The sequence below is a fragment of the Dromiciops gliroides genome, chromosome X, assembly GCF_019393635.1.
Source record: "Dromiciops gliroides isolate mDroGli1 chromosome X, mDroGli1.pri, whole genome shotgun sequence".
NCBI lineage: Eukaryota > Metazoa > Chordata > Mammalia > Microbiotheria > Microbiotheriidae > Dromiciops > Dromiciops gliroides.
In genome coordinates this window covers 17872404-17897197 of record NC_057867.1, presented here as the reverse complement: position 1 = coordinate 17897197, position 24794 = coordinate 17872404, and the positions used below count along the sequence as shown (strand labels likewise).

The 24794-nt window shown below is 36.6% G+C and overlaps 1 protein-coding gene across 1 annotated transcript in view; it reads right to left on the bottom strand.

Moving 5' to 3' along the window:
* The window catches only part of LOC122733856 (E3 ubiquitin-protein ligase DTX3L-like), a 28785-nt gene extending 6488 nt beyond the window's left edge, over positions 1 to 22297 (bottom strand). The window contains exon 1 of the mRNA XM_043974583.1: positions 22170 to 22297. The gene's annotated coding sequence lies outside the window, so the exon portion shown is untranslated. The remainder of the gene's footprint in view (positions 1 to 22169) is intronic.
* Between the last annotated feature and the right edge of the window lie 2497 nt (positions 22298 to 24794).

Here is a 24794-nt window from a genome sequence, read left to right as displayed (position 1 = left end):
AGACATTCATGGTTCTGATCAAATCAGTAATAGAGCTATAAGGAGAACATCAAATTAGGAACCCATAATTCACTTGAAACTTTAGAGAATTTAGGTTATAAGCAACCCATGATGTTTCTATCTTTATCTAAACTCTGAGCCTTACACAAAAATTGTTATAACAAGGATTACTTTTACATTGATATATGTAAAACATGCAAATAGAAACTAAATATTTTAAATACCACAGAAGGCAGAACTCTCAAAAGCTTCCACATTGCACACATGCATACATACACATCCATTTGGTCTCTTTTGCTGAACATTTTTACTCAACTTCATTTTTTATTTTACAATATTTACTTAACTGTTAAATATTTTACAAGTCAAATTTTAAATACCACTTAATTTAATTCCAGTTCAATTCAATTATTCATCCCCTCTCTTAGGAGGAGCATAAACAAATAAGATATTACTCCTCAAGTAAAAACACATATTACAGAACACTTTTTATAAGAAGATGACCTATGATACAAAACTAAATTTACATAAATTTTACCAAGTTAACTTCAATTGTAGAAAAAGACTGGTGATAGGATATGGAGATAAACTTAAGTAAGCAATTTCCAAACAGTGATTATCAAAGAAGTTGTTGATAAAAAAAAACATTTGTACTATAGGAAATAACAAATGTTATTTCCACATTTAATAATAATGTTCCATAAAAGTGATGTTCCCATTGGTATAAAACAAATTATTCCATAATTTACTCTTCTCTAAGAGAACTGAAGCATTGCAATTCATTTCATTAAAACAAACTGAAGATGTTTCTGATTTCATTTTAATTATTAATAGAATAAAAACTTGGTCCCATAAAACTGTTGCATCAATACTTAATTATTCTGACATCATTCTGAATCACTTAAGGACCTTATTTTCTACAACTATATATATATATGAATATATATATATATACACACACATATGTATAGTAACAGGAAGATGATTAGACAAAATACTAATTTACTAAATTATTTAGCATATAGAAAGGACTATAATTCTCGACTGAATAGCTTAGATCTTACACACATGCATTTTATTACAGTAGTTCAAATGTGTTTCAGCTTTTAGCCTATGGAATACTGATTTGATAATGTGTTTGTATTTTTATTTCACAAACTTCTTTTATATTTTTCCCTTAGCATTCGTAATGAGATATTCGAGGGACATAATCTTACACATGCCTATTAGCAGGCAGATGACAAGCCCAAGTACTAAGTTAGTTATTATTTGTTATTTGGAATATGGAATGACTTCACATTTAGACTTAAAACAGTAAGTTCTTACATACTTGCATTGTGTGCCTATCTTCTACTGACTACTTGCTCTGATTATAGAACTTTGTAATAAAAGGAAAAAGCAGGGACATAATCCTAAAATCATCACAACTGCTCCTTAATGATTCAACACATACATGGCAGGATAAAGCATCTTTAGCTCTCTTTGACTTAAGGTAAGAGTTGACAACCAATCACGCAGTAACAATTCCGCATCATACCCAGGCTCAAGAAAAACCAGGTAGGAAATATTCCTGTTCAAAAGCATGTAAAACAATGGGGAAACTGAGCCAGAAGGATCATACCTTAGGCTATGTCAAGGTCCTCTTTGCTTTTATACAGACCTCCACACTTAAGGCTGAGGATCACATTCCCTCTGAATAACTTGAGCATTTCTGTGAAATAGCAGATTACTGACTTAATGATCCATCAGACAATTATACCTGAATTCAAAACTCCACACAATATCAGTTATAGTCCCATGGGCTTTTACCTCAAATTACAAGTCTCACTAATCACAACTTTGGGCTAGATATAGTTATTTTTACTCTCATGGTGTTTCAATAAACAATAAAAATTTACCAGGGCTCACACATATATGAGAGATTTCACTAAGTATTCTTTATTTGTTTTTGTTTTCTTCTTTTCCTTGAATTTAGACTCATGCTGGTGTAAGGATCAATTATTAGCAATCACTTCTATATTACACAGAAGCTTATAAATCTCATTAAGCCAACTTTATTGTATAGGAACTCCACAACCCATATAACAAGCTCTTTTCCAAGGGCTGATGACCTTGACCACAGAGATGGTTTCCAGGAACCTTTGAAATTTATAATATAAGGGGAGTCTATAAGTTCTTTTCTTTGTACCATTTCTCACAGAGTAACCAATGACCAATTTTCCCTTTTAAAATACATATGTTAACACTTGATAGGTTTTAACATTATGACAATAATCCCAAACATCAATCTTACAATTTATATAAGTGATACTGAAATAGTTTTAACTATAGGCAAAGATGAAAATTTCCAATTTCCTAAACTGAAGTTATAAAGCATTATAAAAAAGGGTTAGCAGGTTATGAAAACATAACAGTTTTTAAAAAAGTCTTTCTACCTTCTTTTAGTTATTCAGTTCATACTCTAATAATATACAAGTTATGATGTAATATATCCAAGTTCTTCCAATGACATAATTGATACAATAGGTTACCAATTTCACAATATAAGAACTTTCAGAAACATAATAATGGCATAAGCAATAGTATGTATTTCAGATTTGAAACAACCCCTTTAAAGATCAGGTGACCTCAATTCAGTTGAATGCATTTCCAAATTACCTTACATAGAAAACCCTTTTATCACCATTGGCACTGTATGCTGATCACATCTGAAACCTGTATAAGGTCATCATATATGAAGTAATTTTATCTAATTAAAGAAATAATAATAACAGTTGGCATTCTTATAGTGCTTGCCTTATGCCAGGCATTGTTTTAAGTGCTTTACAATCATGTGATCTTTCAAAAAACCATGGGAGGTGAATGCTATTATTATCCCTTTATAGATCAGTAAACTAAGGTAAACAGATGTGAGGGAATTTGCTTATTGTCACCCAGTTAACAAAATTTCATATCCATTCATTTTCTTTTTTTAAAAATTTTTACAGGGCAATGAGGGTTAAGTGTCTTGCCCAGGGTCACACAACTAACAAGTGTCAAGTGTCTGAGGCCCGATTTTAACTTAGATCCTCCTGACTCCAGGGCTGGTGCTTTATCTACTGCGCCACCCAGCTGCCCCAGATCCATTCATTTTCCCAATTTTTCTTAATGCCAAATAGTATAAAAAGTTCTGATGGATCATTGTTGTTTGTGCTTCATTCTCAAGGAGGACCATGACATTAGGATGATGTCATGACTTGCAGTCAATTGGATTTAAGCGAGGGAGGGCTATGTAAGGTCATCAATCTCACTCTTTCCTCCAGAGCCATTTTGGTCCAGTGGAAAAATATACATCAGAACAACTGGAAATAGCCCAGATCTTTAAGGCAATTGGGGGTAAGTGACTTGCCCAGGGTCACACATCTAGTAAATGTGTGAGGTGAGATTTTAACTCAGGTGCCCCCAACTTCAAGGCATCTTTGTCTTTGACAAACCCTTTTTGAATCATATAATCTTATCATAGTGGTTGCTTTAAGTAGAATTATCAAACTGATTGGCATTTCTTACATTTTTGTTATAGTTGAAATTGTTAAATTGATTTGTATATCATATATTCTTGTCAAAGTGTTTGCTTTTAAGTTGAATTGTGTCATGCTGATACAATCATCGAGCTCCTTTGGAAGGCTTGTTCTTTGGACAAATAAATTAATACTTTTTTTCCTGTCTGTCTCTGCTATAGTTTTTCCCATAGGAGACATTATAAAAATAATAATAATTTCTCTGGAGGGTATTTTGATCTTATTAATACAGGGTTTCATAAAATTATTTTGGATAATAAGGCAGCTTCATCAAAACCAGGTGGTTTATATATTCAGTATAACACAAGTAAAGAGGAGATCAAACTATCCTTTTGCTGATTGCATAATGGTTTAAATAGAACAATCTAGGGAATCAGCAAAGATACTAACACAGACAATAGCTCTAACCAAGTTGAAAATATAAGCATCAAAACACCATCCGACAGAGGTTAAATTGTAATATAGCACATTTTTAGTAAGTAGTCTTCCATAATTTCCTAATTCGTTCCAAGAACAGGTACATGTCCACACACTGGAAACAAACCAGAACAGATTTTTCTGCCAATTTTCTGCCTATGTTATCAATGCCCCTAGGTCATGATAAACTTACCAATGAAGAAATAAAGGGATGACAGTTCTGTAAAATTGTTGTACTGAAATAAATTCTGAAAAATGATTACATTGAAAGAACTTTTGAGAAACAAATGTACCACACCTGAAATATTTTCAAATAACTATAGAAGTCACTACTTTGCTATCTGTATAAAAAAGAGTGCTGTGGATTACTCTTGTAGTTTCTCTTATAGTCTCCCTACCTAGATACATATACGCTGGATATTCCTATTTTCTTCTTTTCAATCAACTATTTATTATATCAACGATTGTTTCCATATAGGTTCATTTCAACTTAACAATTTGGTGTAGTTGGCAGGATGCTTGGACACTGAGCAAACTCCCTGTGGGTATTTGTAGCCACTCTCTAGTAGGTAAGAGACCCTAACTTTCTGAAAAGTCTCCCTGCTGGGCCTCTGTACACTGACCAGTGCCTCAGTCAGCAAAAAATCTGTGAAGAAACTAGGGACTAAGTCCTGTAGATTGGAAAAAATAGCAGCGTGGCCTCTAAAGAGAAACCACCTGGGTCTTCACTGGCTCAAATGATGGAGAAAGATGTTGCAGGCAGTTCTCTCTCTGTCTCTGTCTCTGTCTCTGTCTCTGTCTCTTAGCTAATAACTTTCTGTCATGTTTGGAATGTTTATACTTAAGAAAGGCTAGTGGCCTTTGCAGTGGCCAAAAAGTATTCATTTGCAGAATGCATGCTGATTTATATATGGGGATTTTTAGAAACCCTGCATCTAAAGTAAATAGTATCTTTGGGATGAGTATTAGGTCCTCCCCCCACCAAAAAAAAATAACTGTAATTACTAGAAGAAGCGAGAAGATGAAAAAAATCTATGAAGAAACTGGAAGGAGTAGAGAGACAACTAAAAGCTCTCTCACTTTCCCCAAACCTTCTGTTGAATTGAAAATCATGGATTTTGGGGGGTTAATTTGTTGGGAATAGACCTGATGTGTAAATTGTAGGTTACCATATCCTATACCATGATTGGGAGTTTTTAGACCTCCCAGAGAAAATTCACCCAAGTTGGTTACTATGTGCCTTCTGGTTCAGGAGGGGGGATGGGGGTGGGGAGTGGAAGTTTCACTCCTCACTGGAAAAGCAGCATGGACAAAAGGAAATTGATTTTGTATTGTGAGTCCACTCTAGTAATGATAATGTCTCAATCAAAGGAAACTAACCAGTTATAATCAATTATTACAAGGATAAGTTATAGCCATGAATTAAGAAAAGTCCTTTGTTTAAAGCTCAAATTAAAGGCTATAACTAGTAATAGGAAATTGAGAGAAACAGTTATTACAAGGGGGCAGTTCCAATGTAATACCCCATTTTACCTGTAAGAAAAGGAAATTAAAGAAATCCAACTCGTTTATCACTTTGTCAAATATTTAAGAACTGTAAATAAATGGACTCCTCTTGTTGCTAATTCTGCTACTATTATTACTTCTGTACCTCTGACCACAGTTCTTTTCAGCAATTAAGTTATGGTCAGCTTTCTTTTCTACTGGCTGAAAAATCAATTTCTTGTTTGCCTTTACTTGTAGGGTATCTCACTATGTATGGCAAAAAATTTCCCAAGTGTTTCCTGATTCAACTACTATATTTTCTAGGCACTTGCAGGAAAATTTAAATCCCTATTGTCCTAGGGACAGGTAAGAAAAGAATGTAAACTTTTTATGCTGATAATTTCAAAGCTTTCAAAAGATAAAATCTCACCTTTGTGTTAATAACTCTGGCCAGGGTGAGAATGCAAAGAGAAAAAGATATGAGGGAATGAGAACTTTTCCCTATTTGCAGAAATTTATAGCATTGCAAACTAATTGGATGCTGAATTTGAGAAGGAAAAGGAAATTTGTTTATTAGATTGTGGTAAAAGTCTGAAAGATTAGGGGAAGGTAGGTGGTGCAGTGGATAGAGCACCGGCCCTGGAGTCAGGAGGACCTGAGTTCAAATCCAGCCTCAGACACTTAACACTTACTAGCTGTGTGACCCTGGGCAAGTCACTTAACCCCAATTGCCTCACCAAAAAAAAAGTCTGAAAGATTTTAGTGGATGTGAGATCTGTAGACCCCAAGGGACTAAGGTATATATAAAGAGCAGAACCCTCTATCACTCTCTCTTCCCTGGAGATTGACAGATTTATTGTTTTAGTGTAAGGAAAAAACGTGATTTCACTGATTATAGAATAAACATAACTGAAGTCATTTTAAAGTTTTATTTTCAGTGAAGTCCAAAAGAAGATAAAGAAAAAAAGAAAAACAACAACAATGAGTCTTTTGTTTTGTTTTGTTTTCAGGGCAATGAGGGTTAAGTGACTTGCCCAGGGTCACACAGCTAGTTAAGTGTCAAGTGTCTGAGGCTGGATTTGAACTCAGGTCCTCCTGAATCCAGGGCAGTGCTTTAGCTACTGCACCTCCTAGCTGCCCCAACAACAATGAGTTTTGCAGTTTTCAAGCTTTCCCTTTTGCTGGCTCAGGTACTTACTAGCTGTGTGACCCTGGACAAGACACTTAACCCTGTTTGCCTCTGTTTCCTCATCTATAAAATGATCTGGAGAAGGAAATGGCAAGCCAATCCAATATCTTTGACAAAAACAAACACAAATAGGGTCAAAGAGAGGTGGGCATAACTGAAATGACTGAACAACAACAAAAGCTTAGCCAATAAATTGATTGTGCCTGGGAGTGGGGGTAGTTCTGAGGTGTCAGTGAAAATAAAGATGAAGAAGTCAAGTAAAGATGATGGTCCTAAATGATATATCTTAAAATTTACCCTTGGGTTAATAAGGAACTACTAAATTCCTTTCAGATCTATTTGAAGATCCACACATGTCCACCCATACAAATACCCAAATATACATGCTTTAGATATGTTTTAGTCATTGTCTTTAATGATTGTAAGATCTCAAGTTGAAGTAAGGATTTCATATATTAAACTGTTTTAATTAGTTATCAATAAACTTTTAAAGTATTATTTGTTTTCAAATGCAAAGATAAAAGAGGAAATAAATGCTACCTGTGCTGGCACCCTCTGCTGGGAAAGAGATTGCAGGGAAGCTCTGCCATGAGGAGAAAGCATGTAATTTAGCATCTGGAAGTTAACCGGCATCTGGAAGTTACATCTATAGACCTGTGGGACTTGTCAGTTAGAGCTACCAGCTTGGAGCTCTGTGTGTGTGTGTGTGTGTGTGTGTGTAGATGGCCCTGTTTCCTGTTGGAGAGGAGGCAGGAGTGAGCGAGGTGAGGTTTTTTGGGCTCCTGACCTCAGCTTGGAGGGGTTGGATGCTGGGGTCATTTTAGATAGAGAAAGTTTGTCTTTTACCTCTTTCTCTCTTCTCCAACTTCTGACTGCACCTTAATAAATATTTAAAAATCTAAACTTCTAATTTGGGGCAACCACTCATTTGATTTTAGACATCATAACTAGAATTTTAGCCTCTTACATACCCATCTCCTTCACAAAAATAATTAAAGTTGTATGCCTGGAGATGCATAAATTACATGTACATACACTCAGAAAATAAAAGGGAAATACTTGTGGTCCTCAGGATGACCAGAAATAGAGATCTTTTCTAAACCACTTAATATGTTGGGAAGTATTCAATGAGATTATTCATTCATTCATTTATTCATTCATTCATTCATCCATCCATCCATCCATCCATCCATCCATTCATTCATTCATTCATTTATTTATTTAGAATTTTCCCCAAGTTACATGTATAAAGAAATTTTCACATTGATTTTTAAAACTTTGTGTTCCAAATTCTCTTCCTCCCTTCCTCCCCAACCCCCTTAGGGAACTCAAGCAATTCAATATAACTTATATATGTGCAGTCATGCAAAACATTTCTACATTATTCAACTTGTGAAAGAAAACAGACAAAAATACTTTAGAAAGAGGAACTAGCAAAAACAATATTCTTCAATCTGTATTTAGATACCTTTCTCTGTAGATGGATTGCATTTTTCATAAGTCCTTCTGATAGCATCCTGCTCATCATTTCATATAGCACAATAGTGTTCCATCCTAATCTCATCCCACAATTTGTTCAGCCTTTCCCCAAGTGAAGGGTATCACCCCAATTTTGAATTCAACTTTTAAAAAAAATATCTTTTAGGATACCAACCTAGTAGTGGTATTGTCAGGTCAAAGAGTATGCATGGTTTTATAGCCTCTTGACAAAAGTTCCAAATTGCTCTACAGAATGTTTGAATCAGTTTACAACTTTACCAAGAGTGTATTAATGTCTCATTTTCTCCATATACCCCACAACATTAGTCATTTTCCTCTGCTGTCCTATCATCCAGTCCAATAGGTATGAGGTAGTACCCAAAATTGTTTTGACCTGAATCTCTCTAATGAGAGCATTTTTTTCCATATGGCTATAGGTGCAATGAGATTTTTAAAGCATCAACTTGACACTCTGGAAAACAAAGGATGGCTCAGTGAAATACTGTCACTCTATATAAGCAATATAGGTTTTTTGGTGGTTTTACAAATGAAAACTAAAAATCCAGTTCCTTACCTGTCCAAGAAGACACGGACAGTAAATGCAGAATTCAGTATTCTCTGTGATGGACTCAGTAGAAATTTCTGCTTTCTCTAAGCCGATGCTTAAAGATCACTTCCTGTCCATCCCTTAGTACATGTGACTAGACTTCATACAAAATATTTACGTATTGGCTCATTAAAAATATCAGGTCTTTACAATCAACCTATGCTAAAACACTTAGCTTTCAAAGATGGTTTGTCTCAATTTGTTGAAGCTCATATATTTCATGGACGGATGTCTAAAGCATTTCAGGATGTGCAAGAAGGTTAAAATGGATGAAACATTTTCAAATGTCTACAGAGTCTAATTGCTTGCTTAAAAGGCCAGTTTTCAAATTTGGACAAAACTAGAGAGTTCTTTTTTTTTTATAAAACTAAAGAGTTCTTAATAATAAATGGATATTAATAGTATAGTTCATTTTTCCTAAAATTTTAAACCATTTTTTAAAGAATTCTCTCTCCTCCTCCTAACTCTTTCCCAGGACCCTTTCTCTGTCACTCCCTCTCCCTCTTTCTCTTTTGTTATATCCTTCGCTCCCTATTACCCTCTCCATCTTCACTTTTCTCTATATTTTCTACCTGTCTCTTCCTCCCCATCCTTCTTTCTGCCTCTCCAGTCTTTATCACACTGTTTCTATATCACTTTCTCTCATTTGCTCTAAATCACTCTTTCTAGGTTTCTCTCTCCCTCCTTTGTCTCTCTCTCTCTCTCTGCCCCCTCAATCCCTTTCCTCTCTCTCCTTCCTCCCTTTTCTTTCATCTTTATTCTCTCTCCCTCCATTCCTCTCCCTCCATCCATCCTCCCTCCCTATCTCCTCTCCACCCTCACTCTGTCACTCTCTCCATTTTCTTATTATCCTTCCCCATCCTTTTTCTTCTACTCCCACCTCTGCTCTTTTCTCCCTACCTGTCTCATTCTATTTCTGTATCTCTCTCTCACTATATATTCTTTTATTCATCTGTCTCTTTCTCTTCCCCCTTTTTTGCCCCCTCTCTTGCTCCCTCTATCTTTTCCTTTCTCCCTCTCCTTCAACCCCTACTCTCTCTTTGTGTATCTATTTCTATCATTCTCTCTCTCCATCATCCTTTCTGTCTCTCCCCCTTTCCCTCTCTTCCTCTCCATTTCTCTTTCTTGTCTCTATCTTTCTTCTCCCATCTCTCTCTCGCTCTCTCTCTCTCTTTCTCTCTCTCTCTCTCCCCCTCTCCCTCTCCCTCCCTCCTTCCTTACTTCCCCCTCCATCCCCTACTTTCTCCCACTTTCCCTCTCTTTACTCCTACCTTCACTCACCCTCCCTGAATGCATTCTTTATTTCTGTCTCTCTCTCCCCCTTTCTTCTCCATCCTTACTCTTTCTCTCCTGTCTCTATTTCTTTTCCCTTTCCCTGTTTCTCTTCCATTTCTCACTCATCTTTCTTCTGTCACTTTCTCTCTCCTTTTCCCCACTTTGTTTCTCTTTCTGTCTCTTTCTTTGTCTCAACTCCTCTTGCTCCATCGTCTCTATCACTCTCCTTCTCTTTCTATTCATCTCTCTGTCGCTTCTCTTAATCTGTTTCATTTCTTTGACCTCCATCCATCTTCCTCTCTCAACCAACACTTCCTTTGTTTCTTTTCTGTCTTTCTCTCTCTTCCCCTTCTGTCTTCATTTTGTATTTTTCTCCTTTCTCTGTCCATTCCTCTCCATCCTTTATTTCCCCTTCTTCCTTTTATCGTGCTCTATCTCTCTATCCTGTCCATCTATCCTTCTCCAGCTTGTTCTTTCTCTATTTTCTCTCGCAATTTCCCTTTATCTCCCTCTCAAACTTTTGCTCTTTCCCTTGCTCCTTCCATGTCTCATTCTTTCTTTATGTATCTGTCTCTCTCTCCAACAATCTCTCCCTTGTTCCTTCTTCCCTCTTCCTTCTCTCTCTCACTCTCTTTTTCTATCCCTCCCTCCCTCTCTCCCTGACTCTCTTATTCTCTCTGTAACTATTTTCTACCTCTTTCAATCTCCCCCTCCATGATTCTCAATGTCTCTATCTCTCTTCCTCTGTGTGTTTTTCTCTTTTTGCTCTCACCCTTTTCTCACATCTCCCTTTTATTTTTCCCTCTCTGACCCTTCATCTCCTTCTCTCTGTCCCTGTTTCAGCTTCCATGTTGCCTCTTCCTCCACTCTGTCTCTCTCTTCCTCCCTCAACTCCTCCCTTTCTCCATTCCTCTGTCTTATTCCCCTTCCATACTTCTCTCTCTCCTCTCTTTCTGTCTCTCCATTTTATCCTTCTCTTTCTCCCTCTCCATCATTTTATCAATATCTTTCTCATAACTGTCTCCCTTTTTCTCTCCCTCTTCCTCCATCCTTCTTTCTCTCCTCCTTCCACTTTCCTCTCTCTACCTTACTCTCCATCCCTCTTTATCTCCCTATATTTTCTGCCTCTCTCTCCCTCTTTCTCTGTTTCCTTTCTCTCTTCTGTCTTTCTCTTTCCATTTCCTTCTCCATCCTTATGTCTCTATCTTTTTCTCTCCAGCACCATCCTTCTCTCTCTCCCTTCTGTCCACCCTTCTGTCTATATCTCCTTCCTCTCCATCTTTTTGTATTTCCCTCTCACTCCCACTCTCTCTTTGTCTTTCCTCTACAGGTCTCTCTTTCTTTCTCTTCTTTTCTTTCTCCCTTTTCCATTTCTCTACCTCAATCTTCCTTCTCTCCCAATGAAAATATACCTGGATGAAAATCCTTAATATTGAAACAAATTTTATTTTTAAGTGATCTGAAAAATAGTTGTATTTAAGTTAATTTTAGATACCTAGAGAAATTGTTGCCTGAATTTAAAAAAAAAGACTCTTATTGTGGATTTCTCTCATAGTCTTTCCAGGCTACCTACGTGTTTAAACTCTGAATGCTTCTATTTTCCTCTTTTCAATAAACTATCTATTATTTCTTTTCTTTTCTCTTTTTTTTTTGGTGACGCAATTGGGGTTAAATGACTTGCCCAGGGTTACACAGCTAATAAGTGTTAAGTGTCTGAGGCCAGATTTGAACTCAGGTGCTCCTGGCTCCAGGGCTGGTGCTCTATCCACTGTGCCACCCAGCTGCCCCTAAACTATCTATTATTTCAAGGATTTGGCTTCACATAGGTTGATTTTAACCTAAGACAAACCACAATATCAATCCTAAAAGATCAACTGCATTTCAATGCAATAATCACAAAATTCAATAGGCAATAATAATAGAAAGGAAAATCTCATTCCAAATAAGAAAAGGCTTAAAATATCTGTGGATCAATCTACAAATACCACAAAACACTTATAGAGATTCAATTACAAAGTGTCTTTTCAAGAAATAAAGGACAATTTCAAAAACAGTGTTCATAGCTGGGCTGTGCCAATAGAATTAAAATGGCAAGATTACCAAAGTTAATTTAGCCTTTTAATGTCATGCCAGCCAAATTATTTGGGGGATGCTTTACATAATTTTATAAAATAACAACAAAATTCATTTGGAAAAACCAAAGATCTAAAATATCACGTGAAATTATCAAATGAAGTAGGACTGAAGAATGAACACCTCAAAACTCTAGGATTGGTTATAGGCAGAGATAGAGTGATGGAAAAGACTATACAAGGGAGAATCAACAACAATGGAACATAATAAGCCAGTGTTCAATAAGGTAGAAAACATATGTTACTCTTAGGAAAGAACTCCCAATTTGATTTTTAAAAACTGCTGGGAAACTGGAAAGCAATTAGGCTAAGTTTCAAATTAATTTTAAATGGATACATGATTTTACTATTAAAGATCATACAATAAAATTATTAGAACAGACCATATATCTCTCACAATTATGCATAGGAGATGTATTTTTTGGTTTATTTGGCATTTTAGTTTCCCCAATTACATGTAAAAACAATTCTAACATCCAGTCAGGTTGTGAAAGAAAACAGACAAAAAAAATCCATAAAAAAATCATTCTTCAATCTGTATTCAGACACTATCAGTTCTTTCTCTGAGGATGGATAACATTTTTTCATTATAAGTACTTTAGAACTGTCTTGGGTGATTGTGTTGTAGAGAATAGCCAAGTCATTCACAGATGATCATCTTACAATACTGCTGTTACTTTGTACACTTTACATTTCACTGTGCTCATGCAAGTCTGTCCAGGTTTTCCTGAGAGCATCCTGCTCATCATTTCTTATAGCACAAATCCTTGAAATCATAATCACATACCACAATTTGTTCAGCCCTTTCCCAATCGATGGACAACCCCTCAATTTCAAGTTCTTTGCCACCAGAAAAGAATTGCTATAAATATTTTTGTGCATATAGGTCCGTTTCCTTTTTTAAAATCTCTTTTTGAATACAACCTAGTCATGGTATTGCTAAAGAGCATGCATAGATTTATAGCCCTTTGGTCATAGTTCCAAATTGTTCTACAGAACGGTTGAATCAGTTTCCAACTCCACCATTAATGTCTCATTCCCTACACATCCCCTACAATATTTGTCATTTTCCTCTTTTGTCTTATTATCCAATAGGTGTGATGTAGTACCTCAGAATTGTTTTGACTTTCATCTTTCTAATCAATAGTGTTAGAGCATTTTTTTTCATATGGCTATAGATAGTTTTGATTATTTCATCTGAAAACTATCTTTTGATCATTTATCAATTAAGTAATGACTTTTATTTTAATAAATTTAACTCAGTTCTCTCTATATTTGATAAATAAGACTTTTTTCACACAAGCTTGCTTCAAAGTTTTTTTCAGTTACTATTGCTAACTGTATTTCCCTCCATCCTATTCCCTCCCTATGCCATTTATTCTATTCTCAATCTCTTCCCACCCTGTCCCTCCTCAAAAGTATTTTGCTTCTGACTGTCCTCTCCTCGAATCTGCTCTCCCTTCTATCACACACACCCCTTTTATCACCTTTCCCTCCAACTTTTCTGCATGGTAAGATTGATTTCTATACCCACTTGAGTGTGTATGTTAATCCGTCATTGAGCCAATTCTTATGAGAGTAAGGTTCAATCACTCCCCAGAACCTCCCCCCATCTTTCCCTCCACAGTATAAGTTTTTCTTGATTTAGGAGATGTGTTCTTAACCAAACAAGGCATAGAAGCAATTAAGAAAGGTAAAATACATACCTTAGATTACATACAACAGAAAAGCTTTTGCATAAACAAACTGAACACAACCAAGAATCAACTACCCAACAAAACTGATCATGTTCTCTCAGAGGAAAAGGTGGACATTCAATGAAATAGGGAATTTTCAAGGTTTCCTGATGAAAGGAAGAACTGCAAAGCATTTACAACCACATGAAAAAAAGCTTTGAAACACTCTTAAGAGAAATGCAAATCGAAACAACCTTGAGGTTCCACCTCACACCTTGAAAATTGGCAAAATGAGAAAATATGGGAATAGTCAGTGATGGAGGGATTGTTTGAAATTAAGCACACTGATGAATTACTGGTGGAGTTGTGAACTGGTACAACCATTTTGTAAAGGAATTTGGAATTATGCAAAGAAAGTGAATAAAATGGCCATACCCTTTGATCCAGAAACTCCACTATTAGATTTCTTCCTCAAGGAGGCTACTTATGAGAAGAAAAACACATATACAAAAAATATTTATAGCACCACTTGTGGAATTAGTAAAAAATAAAAAAGTAGATGCCCACCAACTTGGGAATGGATAAGCCAATTGTGATGCATGAATGCAATAGAATATTATTGCAGTACAAGAAAGGATGAACATGAATTCAGAGAACTACAGAAAGATCCAAATGAACTGATTCAGAGTCAAGTAAGGAGTGCCAAAAAAGCAATATACACAATGATATTAATAATGTAAATATATGTAAATAAATGTAAAATATTATGTAAATAAATGTAAATATAATTTAAATAAACCTAAGTAGAATGTAAAATAAATATAAAAAGATCAACTAGAAACACAAAAAATAATATATAAAAATATATTACAAAATTATAAAGAAATATGTTGAAAGAAGAGGTATTAGAATATGCTCATAATCCAAGCTTTGGCAGAGGTGCGAGGTCCATAGAGATTGCATGATGCACATATTTTGAAACTTTTCCATTTGTACTCATTGTTGTCATTTTTAAACAAAAATTATCAATCTCACCACTGTTGAAGAAAGAGATAAAAGGTTGACAGCAAAATAGGTTAAAGGGTACAGGTTTGCAAATTACATGTTTTCTCTGTCCCAATAACTAACTTGCCAAGTGTGCATTTCTGTGTGTGTGAGGAAGATAATTACAACAATCAGACAACACACCAAAATTCAAGAAATTCATCCGAAGCAGTGGTTAGGAGAAATTTTATATCTCTAAAAACTTACATCAATAAACAAGACAAAAAGTGAATCAATGAACAGGCATGCAACTAAAAACCAAAATAAATGAACAATTTCCAATTGAACAATAAAATGAAAATCCTTTTAAAAATCACAGGAGAGATTAATAAAACTACAAGTTAAGGGGGCAGCTAGATGGCGCAGTGGATAGAGCACTGGCCCTGGAGTCAGGAGGACCTGAGTTCAAATCTGGCCTCAGACACTTAACACTTACTAGCTGTGTGACCCTGGGCAAGTCACTTAACCCCAATTGCCTCACAAAAAAAAAAAAAAGAAAAGAAAAAAAAAGAAAAGAAAAGAAAACCAAATTACCCGTATCAAAAATGAAAAAAAAAAAAGGGGGGCAGCTAGGTGGCGCAGTGGATAGAGCACCAGCCCTGGAGTCAGGAGTACCTGAGTTCAAATTCGGCCTCAGATACTTAACACTTACTAGCTGTGTGACCCTGGGCAAGTCACTTAACCCCAATTGCCTCACTACAAAATTTTTTTAAATGAAAAAAAAAGATGAATACACTAAAAAGGATTATGAAATTAAACCAATTATTAGAAGCTATTTTGCCCAATTATATGCCAATAAAACTGACAATCCAGGTGAAATAGAAGAAAACTTACAAAATATAAATTGCACAGATTAATAGAAAAGGAAATAGAATCTTTGAATAACCCTAACTTAGAAAAAGAAATTGAACTAGAAACAAATTAGCTCCCTAAGAAAAATCTCCAGGACCACATCAATTTACAAGTGAATTCTACAAAACATTTATCTATTTGATGAAATAGACAAAGGTGTCTTATGAAATTCCTTCTTTCACGCAAATAGGTAGGTGTGATTCGATATTGAGAAAACAATAAGTATAATTGTTATTTATTTAAAACGTAGAACAAGCATTATCTCTGGGGAAAGTACAACCCTTCCCAGTAACATCAAGGGTGAAGCAAGGATACCCATTATCACCACCATCATTCAATATTGTGCTAGAAATTCTGCTGCTACTGCTGTTGTTGTTGTTTGTCCTTCATTCTCAAAGAAGACCATGACATCAGTAGGTGATGTCATGACTTGCAGTGAATTGGATTTAAGTGAGGGAGGTTTGTGCAAAGTCACCAACTTCACTCTCTCCTCCTGAGCCTTCTGGGTCCAGTGGCAAGATATTCATCAGGATGATTGGAGATGACCCAAAATGTTTGAGGCAATCAGGGTTAAGTGATTTGCCCAGGATCACATAGCTAGTATGTGTCTGAGGTAAGATTTGAACTCAGGTCCTCCTAACTCCAGGGCCAGTGTCCTATTCACTATGCCACCTAGTTGCCCCCCACTGGAAATGCTAGTTATAGCAATAAGAAAAGAACAATAAATTGAATAGAAGTATATAATGAGAAAACAAAACATGATGGCATAGTTAGAGAACCCTAAAAAATGAACTCAAAAACTAGCTACAACAATGAAAAACTTAAGAAAGATTTTACAATATAAAATAAACCCATATAAATCAACTTCATTTCTACATATTGTGCCCCCAAAAAAATAAGTAGGAAAAACTAGAAAGAAAACTTCCATATAAAATAACAGTTCAATATAAACTATTTGGGAGACTATCTGAAAGACAAACTTAGGAACTATATGAACATAATTACAAAACACTTTTCACATAAAGACAAATCTAAACAATTTGAAAAATTAATAGACCAAGCCAATATAATAAAAATTCCAATTCTGCCAAAATTAATTTAGCTATTCAATATCATACCAATCAAACTACCAAAGAATTATTTTATAGAGGTAGAAACAATAAGAATAACAATATTCACCTGGAAGAACAAGAGGTCAAGAATATCAAGGAAAACAATGAAAAAATGTGAAGGAAGGTTTTCAAGCAGTGCCAGATCTCAAACTGTATTACAAAGTAGTAATCAACAGAACAGAATGGTGGATCAACAGTATAGATTAGGTACACAAGACATAGTAGTAAATGACCATAGTAATCTAGTGTTTGAGAAACTGAAAGATCTAGGTTTGGGGGGAAAAACTCAGTATCTTACAAAAATTTCTGGAAAAAACTAGAAAACAGTTTGGCAGAAACTACATAGAGACCAAAAACTCACACTGTATACCAAGATAAGATCAAAAGGGGTAAAGGATTTAGACAATTTAAGGGAGCATGTAAAAATTTACCTGTTTGACATATGGATAATGAAACTGGGTCAAAATGGTGAAAATACAAACCATTCCCCAAATGAACAAGTTGTATTCAGAAGAAGAAATCAAAGCTATCAATAGGCATATGAAAAAAAATGGTCTAAATTGCTCTTCATAACATCCAGAGAAAGAGAACTGATCAACTTTAAGTATAGATGGAAGCATATTTTTTTTTCATTTTCTTTATTTTTGTTTTGCTTTTTATTTTGCAACATGGCTAATATGGAAATATGTTATGTAACATGGATATCATAACATTTTCCTGCTTAATGAATAAGAGAAGGGATGGAGGGAGTACTTGGAATACAAAAAGGAAAAAAAAAGAATTTTTTTTTTGTGAGGCAATTGGGGTTAAGTGACTTGCCCAGGGTCACACAGCTAGTAAGTGTCAAGTGTCTCAGGCCAGGTTTGAACTCAGGTCCTCCTGACTCCAGGGCCGGTGCTCTATCCACTCCACCATCTAGCTGCCCCAAGAATGTTTTTTAATTTGGCAAAAAAGAAACCTGAATTCTTCAAACATTTAAAACAACAATTAATTTGAATACTATATAAACTGAAAAAAGTGGTAAACATGGGATCCTATAACATCCCTTTTATGACAAAAACTTGGTAACTAAATACCAAAGTCAAAAGAAGAAAGAAGGGGCAGCTAGCCCTGGCCCTGGAGTCAGGAGGACCTGAGTTCAAACCTGGCCTCAGACACTTGACATTTACTAGCTGTGTGACCCTGGGCAAGTCACTTAACCCCAACTGCCTCACAAAAAAACCAAAAACAACCACAACAAAAAACAAAAAAAAAAAGAAGAAAGAAAACTATAGACCAATTTTGATAATGATTATTGATAAGAAAATTTTAAATAAAATATTAGTAAGTAGGCTACATTAATACAGACTTGAATCAGACTCCCTTTATGCCAGTAATGCAGGTCTAGTTCAATATCAGGAAAACTGCTAACATAATTGACCATATTACCATCAAAATTCACAAAATCTTATAATTATTTCAATAGATGCAGAAAAATGTTTTTATAAAATAACAATTCCTGGTTTTTTTTAAGCATAGTAATAATTGGGGAGTTCATTAAAATGCTAAGAAGTGTCTATCTAAAACTAAGAGTAAGCAATACCTTTAATGGGGTTAGCCAGAAGTCTTCCCAGTAAAAGCAGGGATGAAACAGGATGCCCATTATTACCATTGCTAATTGATATTTTACTACAAATTCAAGGCATAGAAATAAGACAATAAAAACATTTTGAACAAATAAGCAAAGAAAAAACCAAACTACTACTTTACGTGTGTGATATGATGGTTTACTTTAAAAATCAATTAAAAAGTAATCAAAACCATGAACAACTTCAGTAGTGTAGCATAATATATAATAAACCTAGACAAATATTCAGCATTTCTGAATATCATCAATACTCCATCAGGCAGGCTGGCTTTTTGAGGGAGATAAGAATTATCTTTTACCTTTCTTTCGAACTATTCTATCCAAGAGGTTCCAGGTGTTTGGAGTAACTATATAGTTTCTCACAGCCCCCCCCCCCATGAGGGTTAAGTGACTTGCCCAGGGTAACACAGATAGTACCTGTCAAGTGTTTGAGGCCGAATTTGAACTCAGGTCCTCCCAAATCAAGGGCAGGTGCGTTATCCACTTCACCACTTAGCTCCCAAAAACTATATCATTCTGTTCTGTTTTGTTTTGTTTTTGCTTTTGCTTTTGCAGAGCAATGAGGGTTAAAGTGACTTGCCCAGAGTCACACAGCTAGTGTCAAGTGTCTGAGGCCAGATTTGAACTCAAGTCCTCCTGAATCCAGGGCTGGTGTTTTATCCACTGCACCACCTAACTGCCCCCAAATATATCATTATTAAAACAAAAAAGAAATACAGGGTATCATAGTGGTATTCACTTCATGTAATTTGTACCAAGTTGCTGAATTCACCCTACCCACTAGGTACAAATCTGATGCTATAATGTGTATACAGTGTAGAACCCCCTAGGGATTCTGAGGTCCAGGTGAGTGTCCTTGATTTTTTTTTTTTTGGCTATCAATAATTTTATACATTTTGTCCCACTAAGATACAGCTAAGGGGGTGTCCACCTCTGGTGAAATAACTAAATTGTGGTCTGTGAATGTAATGACAGGACAATATTTTATTGTGCCAACATTGTTCACATTGTATAACATTTCAAAAACAGAGTCTGTGGTGCCATCCACTCTGGCCAAAAGCACACATTATAGGCTATGGAGAAATTAGAGGAGCAAGGGGGGAAAATTACCTTTCACATCTACAGATAAGGGAAGAGGTCATGAGCAAAGAAGTTATACAAAAGATCAGAGAAAGTCAAATGAAAAATTTTGATTGTGTCAAATTGAAAAGCATTAAATCTAATGGCATTAAAATGAGAAGGGAAACAGGTTAATGGGGGAAATTTGTAACAAATTTCTCTATTAAAGGATTTGTATAATATATATGCATGATATATTCCATAATATATTTATATACAATATAAAAGAATTTATATACTATATGTATATATCTATATAATATATGTATATATACATGCATACACATATATGGAATTGATTCAAATTTATCAGACTAAGAATCATGCAACAATAGATAAATGATCAAAGGCTTTGTAGAGGTAGGCTTCAAAGGAAGAAATCCCAGCAATCAACAACCATATGATAAAATGCTCCAAGTTCCTAATAATTGGAGAAATGGAAATTAAAGTCACTTTGAGGTCTCACTGTTAAAAATGAAAAATGAATACACACACACAACTTTCGTTTGTGTGTTATCTTCCTCCATTAGACTGTGAATCCCTTGAGAAGGGGGCTGTGTTTTTTGGTATTTCTATCTCCAGTGCTTAGCACAGTGGCTGGCACATAGTAGGTGCTTAATAAATGTTTATTGACTATAAATGATAAAAGCTGCAGTCTACAGGAAAACAGGCACACTGAAAGCATTGCTAGTAGAGATGAAAATGAGTCCAAACATACTGGGAAGCAATTTATAATTATGCCCAAAAGTTACTAAATCATGGTCCGACTGTACTACCACTAGGCTTATACCACAAAGGGATCAAAGAAAAAGGAAAAGGACCCATCCATACAAAAATATTTATAGGAGGGCTTTTTGAAGCAGCCCCAAACTGGAAACTAAGGGGGTGTCCACCTCTGGTGAGATAACTAAATTGTGGTCTGTGAATGTAATGACAGGACAATATTTTATTGTGCCATAAGAAATGGGTAGTTTTAGAGCAACCTGGGAAGAACTCTTAAGATCTGATACAAATTTAAGTGAGCAGAACTAGAACTTACACAATGACAACAAACATAACACTGGGGGAGATACTTAAAAAGCTTTTACAACCCTGATTAATGCTTTCCAGAGGATTGTAGATGAATCAGGCTCCTGCCAGAGAGGTGATGGACTGAAAATCCAGAATGACTCCTGCCTATTTGAACATGACCATGATAGGAATTGGTTTTGGTAGAATATACATATATACTGTAAGGGTTTTGTTGTAATTGTTGTGGGGATAGTGGGGTGCCCCTGAGAGGAAATAAATGCTTATAGAAATAATTTAGGGGCAGCTAGGTGGCGCAGTAGATAGAGCACCGGCCCTGGAGTCAGGAGTACCTGAGTTCAAATCCGGCCTCAGACTATTAACACTAGCTGTGTGACCCTGGGCAAGTCATTTAACCCCAATTGCCTTACAAAAATTAAAAAAAAAAAGAAATAATTAAAAAAAAACACTTTAAAATAAAAGAATTACTCTTCCAAGTCCAATTAAATTGGTTAGATGTCCTATAAAGGAATCCTCCTTTTGTTGATTTTTAAGTATTTATTATAGGGAAGTATCCATACTTAGCAGGCTATATTGGCTCTGCATCCAGTTCAGTGAGCCTAAAAGAGGTGAATTTTACCCTTGTGAAAAGCTGCACGACTCTGAACCAATTAAGATCCTAGAAGACTGATGATGAAGCACAGGACCCACATCTTGACAGGTGAAGAAATCTAGATGCAGAATACGACACGTTTTCAGACACAGCTAAAGTGGGGATTTCTTTGGCTTGACTATGAATATTTGTTATGAAGGATTTGTTGTTGTTGTTAATGAGATAGCGTGTGGGAGGTAGGAAAGACAGAGATGGAGGAAAAAGGGGAAAAAAGACGGTCACCAAGGCATTAAAAACAAACCAAAACAAACCAAAACAAACAAACAAAAACCCTGACCAGACTAGAACAGAAGGAGGACTCGCTGTTTTGAAAAAATACAGACTGAATTTATTATATACTAAAAAAGAAAACGAAACCAAAAAAGACACCAAAAGCTAAGCCATAGATGACAGAGATCAACAGGTGCATGGACCATCCCTTTTTTTTCTGTTGTGTGATGTACATAGAAATGTTCATTTGATCCGGCGTTTGTTGGGTCCAGAAGAATGAGTGAATGAATGAATGAATGAATGAATGAATAAAACGAAAAGGTATAAAATAAGAGGTATTTCACAGATTGGCTCTCTTCCCCCAACCTCCCCCCCCCCCCACCCACCAGTCCCACCTTCTGGGCCGCGCTCCGAAGAGGGGCTGGGGAAAAGGGCGGGCAAGGTGGAGGGGCTGCCATGGGGAGGGGGGCGCTGAAGGTAGAGGGTAGGTGGAAAATCCCTGGGTGCCTTCCCTGAAGGACCCCTATCCCTCCCCACACCTCACCAGAGGTCTGGGCACATCCAGCTGCGGATCCACCCATGATCCAAGTCTGAAAGGAGAGGAAGGGGGTGGGGGTGAGGGCGGGGTGTGGGGCGCGAACACCTTCGTCCCCCAGGGGTTCTGGCGAGGGAGTAAAAGGAACAACCCCCCCGGGGTCCTTACTTACCTCCCCCACACAGGGGGCTCCCGCGGAGGATCGAGCGGGCCAGGGGTCCGGGACGTGGGTGGGATTGCGCTGGAGCCGGTGCTGCGGGTAGCCACTCTTTGCAGAATGCGCAACACCCCAGCCCAGGTGAAAACCGCAGAAAGGAGGAGACTCTGACGTCACAATCGGAGACGGGGCTTGACTCAGCCAATGGAAGCAGGCCGAGACACCACAGGGGCGGGACTCTGCCCCGTTCCCCCCCCCCCCCCCCATCAATCAGGCAAATCAATCAAGATTCGGTAAGCTCCTACTATGTGTCAGTTCTATGACCAGAGCTGGAAATGACAAAGGTAAAAAGGAGAAATCCGACAAAGAGGTCATCTCATACAACAAATTGACTAAATGACATAACATACTGAATTTTGCAGGCCAAAAAATAAAATGTACATTAGGTACAATTCATCTAAAATACATTCTTGAATAAAAAAGAAAATAGAAAAACGAAAAGGAAAAAGGAAAAAAAAACTAGAAAAGAAATATATATATAAACCTACTGCACATAAAGAAAAAATCAGAAAATAAATGAATAAAATCTGGACTAAATAAATAAATAGACAACCAGCTAATTATTTTTTAAAGAACAGCCAAGTTGCCAGGATGGTGTGTTTTTTTTTAATAGAAAAAAAAATAGGAGATGAAGACCAGTCAGTCAATTAACTTAACAAGTGCTGACTATGTGCCAGGTACTGTGCTGAGCACTGGGGTGTAGAAAAAGAGGCTAGAGATAGCCCCTGACCTCAAAGAGCTCACAATCTAAGGGAGGAAAGGGAGAGCAAACAAATATATACCTGTTGTGGGCTCAAAGTACCCCAGAAGTTCTCGGGGCACATCAAGGAATCTTCTCCTTGAGAAACTAAACCAGAGGACAGATATGCCTAGAGAGATAAGCGGAACCAGATCAGACTGAGCTAACTTCTGGACCTCCACCCTTCATTCTGATCTCCCTTACCCCTGGGGAGATAACTTTGGGTGTGGCTGCGGCCTTTGTGTCCTGAAGAGAGAGATGGCTTGAGAGATCCAGTTACCCCTCACTCAATTCCTCCAGTCACCACCAGTGGAGGATTGATCCTCCCTCACTAAAGGAACTTTCCACAAGCAGATGGTCACCCCCATCAGTCCCCTATAAAAGTACCTGCCAGCCTCCTGCTCGAGGAGATTGGTACCTCAGAGCCACATGCTTTGTTCCATACCTCTCTCCCCATGAGAAGTCCAAGGATTTCTTTCATGGTTTCCCTTCCCCTCCCTTCCCTTGCCCCTAAATAAATTACCATCTTATTCTAATTGCCTTTGTGTGCAAGAGGGTGTAATTCTTTAAAGAGGAATTCCTAAGAACCCCAACCCCGTACCCCAAAACCCGTTCCTCAATTTTCCCCCATAACATACCCCAAAAGGTACATACAGGATAAATAGTAAACGATTAATAGAGTTGAAGTGTCTTGTTGGTGGAATAGCCTGGAGGCCAGTGTCACTGGATTGTAGAGACTGGGAAGGTAGCAGGGGGCTAAATTAGGAAGGGTTTTGAACTCCAAAATAGGATTGGGGGGCAGGAGTGGTATAATCACACCTGTGCTTTAGAATAATCACTTTGGTGCTTGTTGTTGTTTCTCCTTGTTCTCTAAGGTAAACATGGCAAGGGGTTAAATGACTTGGCCAGGGTCACACAGCTAAGTAAGTGTCTGAGGTGAGATTTTAATTCAGATCCTGGCAACGTCAGGGCCAGTGCTCTTTCCACTGCACCACCTAGCTGCCTGATCCATTGGTGGTTGAATGATGGATGGATTGGGCTGGGTAAAGAGGCAGTTGAAATAAAGGAAAGTATCAGTAGAAACTCCTTTGCCCAATTTGATGTCAACAAAACTGATAAAGGCATGAATATTTACAAAAACATAAAGGAACTAGATTAACAGAGCAAAAAGAAATTGAACAAACCATAAAAGAACTTGCAACGGTTGGGAGAGGGAGAGAACTAACCCAAGGAGCAGATGGATTTTCCAGTTAATTCTAGTAAATCTTTAAAGAACAGTTAACTTCAGTTTTACATAACTTTCTTCTTACAATAAGGAAACTCCTGTGAGAAAAAAAAATGGTATTTTAAATACCAAAAACCAAGGCAAGAAAAGTCAAAGAAAGACCATTCTCTGATGAATATCAATACAAGAATACTGAATAAAATCTTAGCAAAGAAGCTACCAAAATATATTACAAAGATTTTACTGTGGCCAGACTGTTTATACTAGGAATGCTGGTCTGGTTCAATATTGAGAAAAATTACAAATATGATAAGCCACATTAATTTTTTTAAAAAGGAAAATACACAATTATATCAATAGACACTGTATCTATCTTGATTTTAGATAAATACGGTTGACTATTAATGAAAGGCATTCAGCCTTTATTCCTACCTTTTTATTTTTTTACACAAACAATGGTATATTTTCTCAAAAGCTTTATCTATCATGGGGAATCACAGGAGGCCTTTCCAATAAGACTAGGGATAGAGCAAATATATATGCATGTATATACATACACACATGCACTTATGTTTTGCAGTGCAATGGATGTTAAGTGACTTGCCCAGGGTCACTC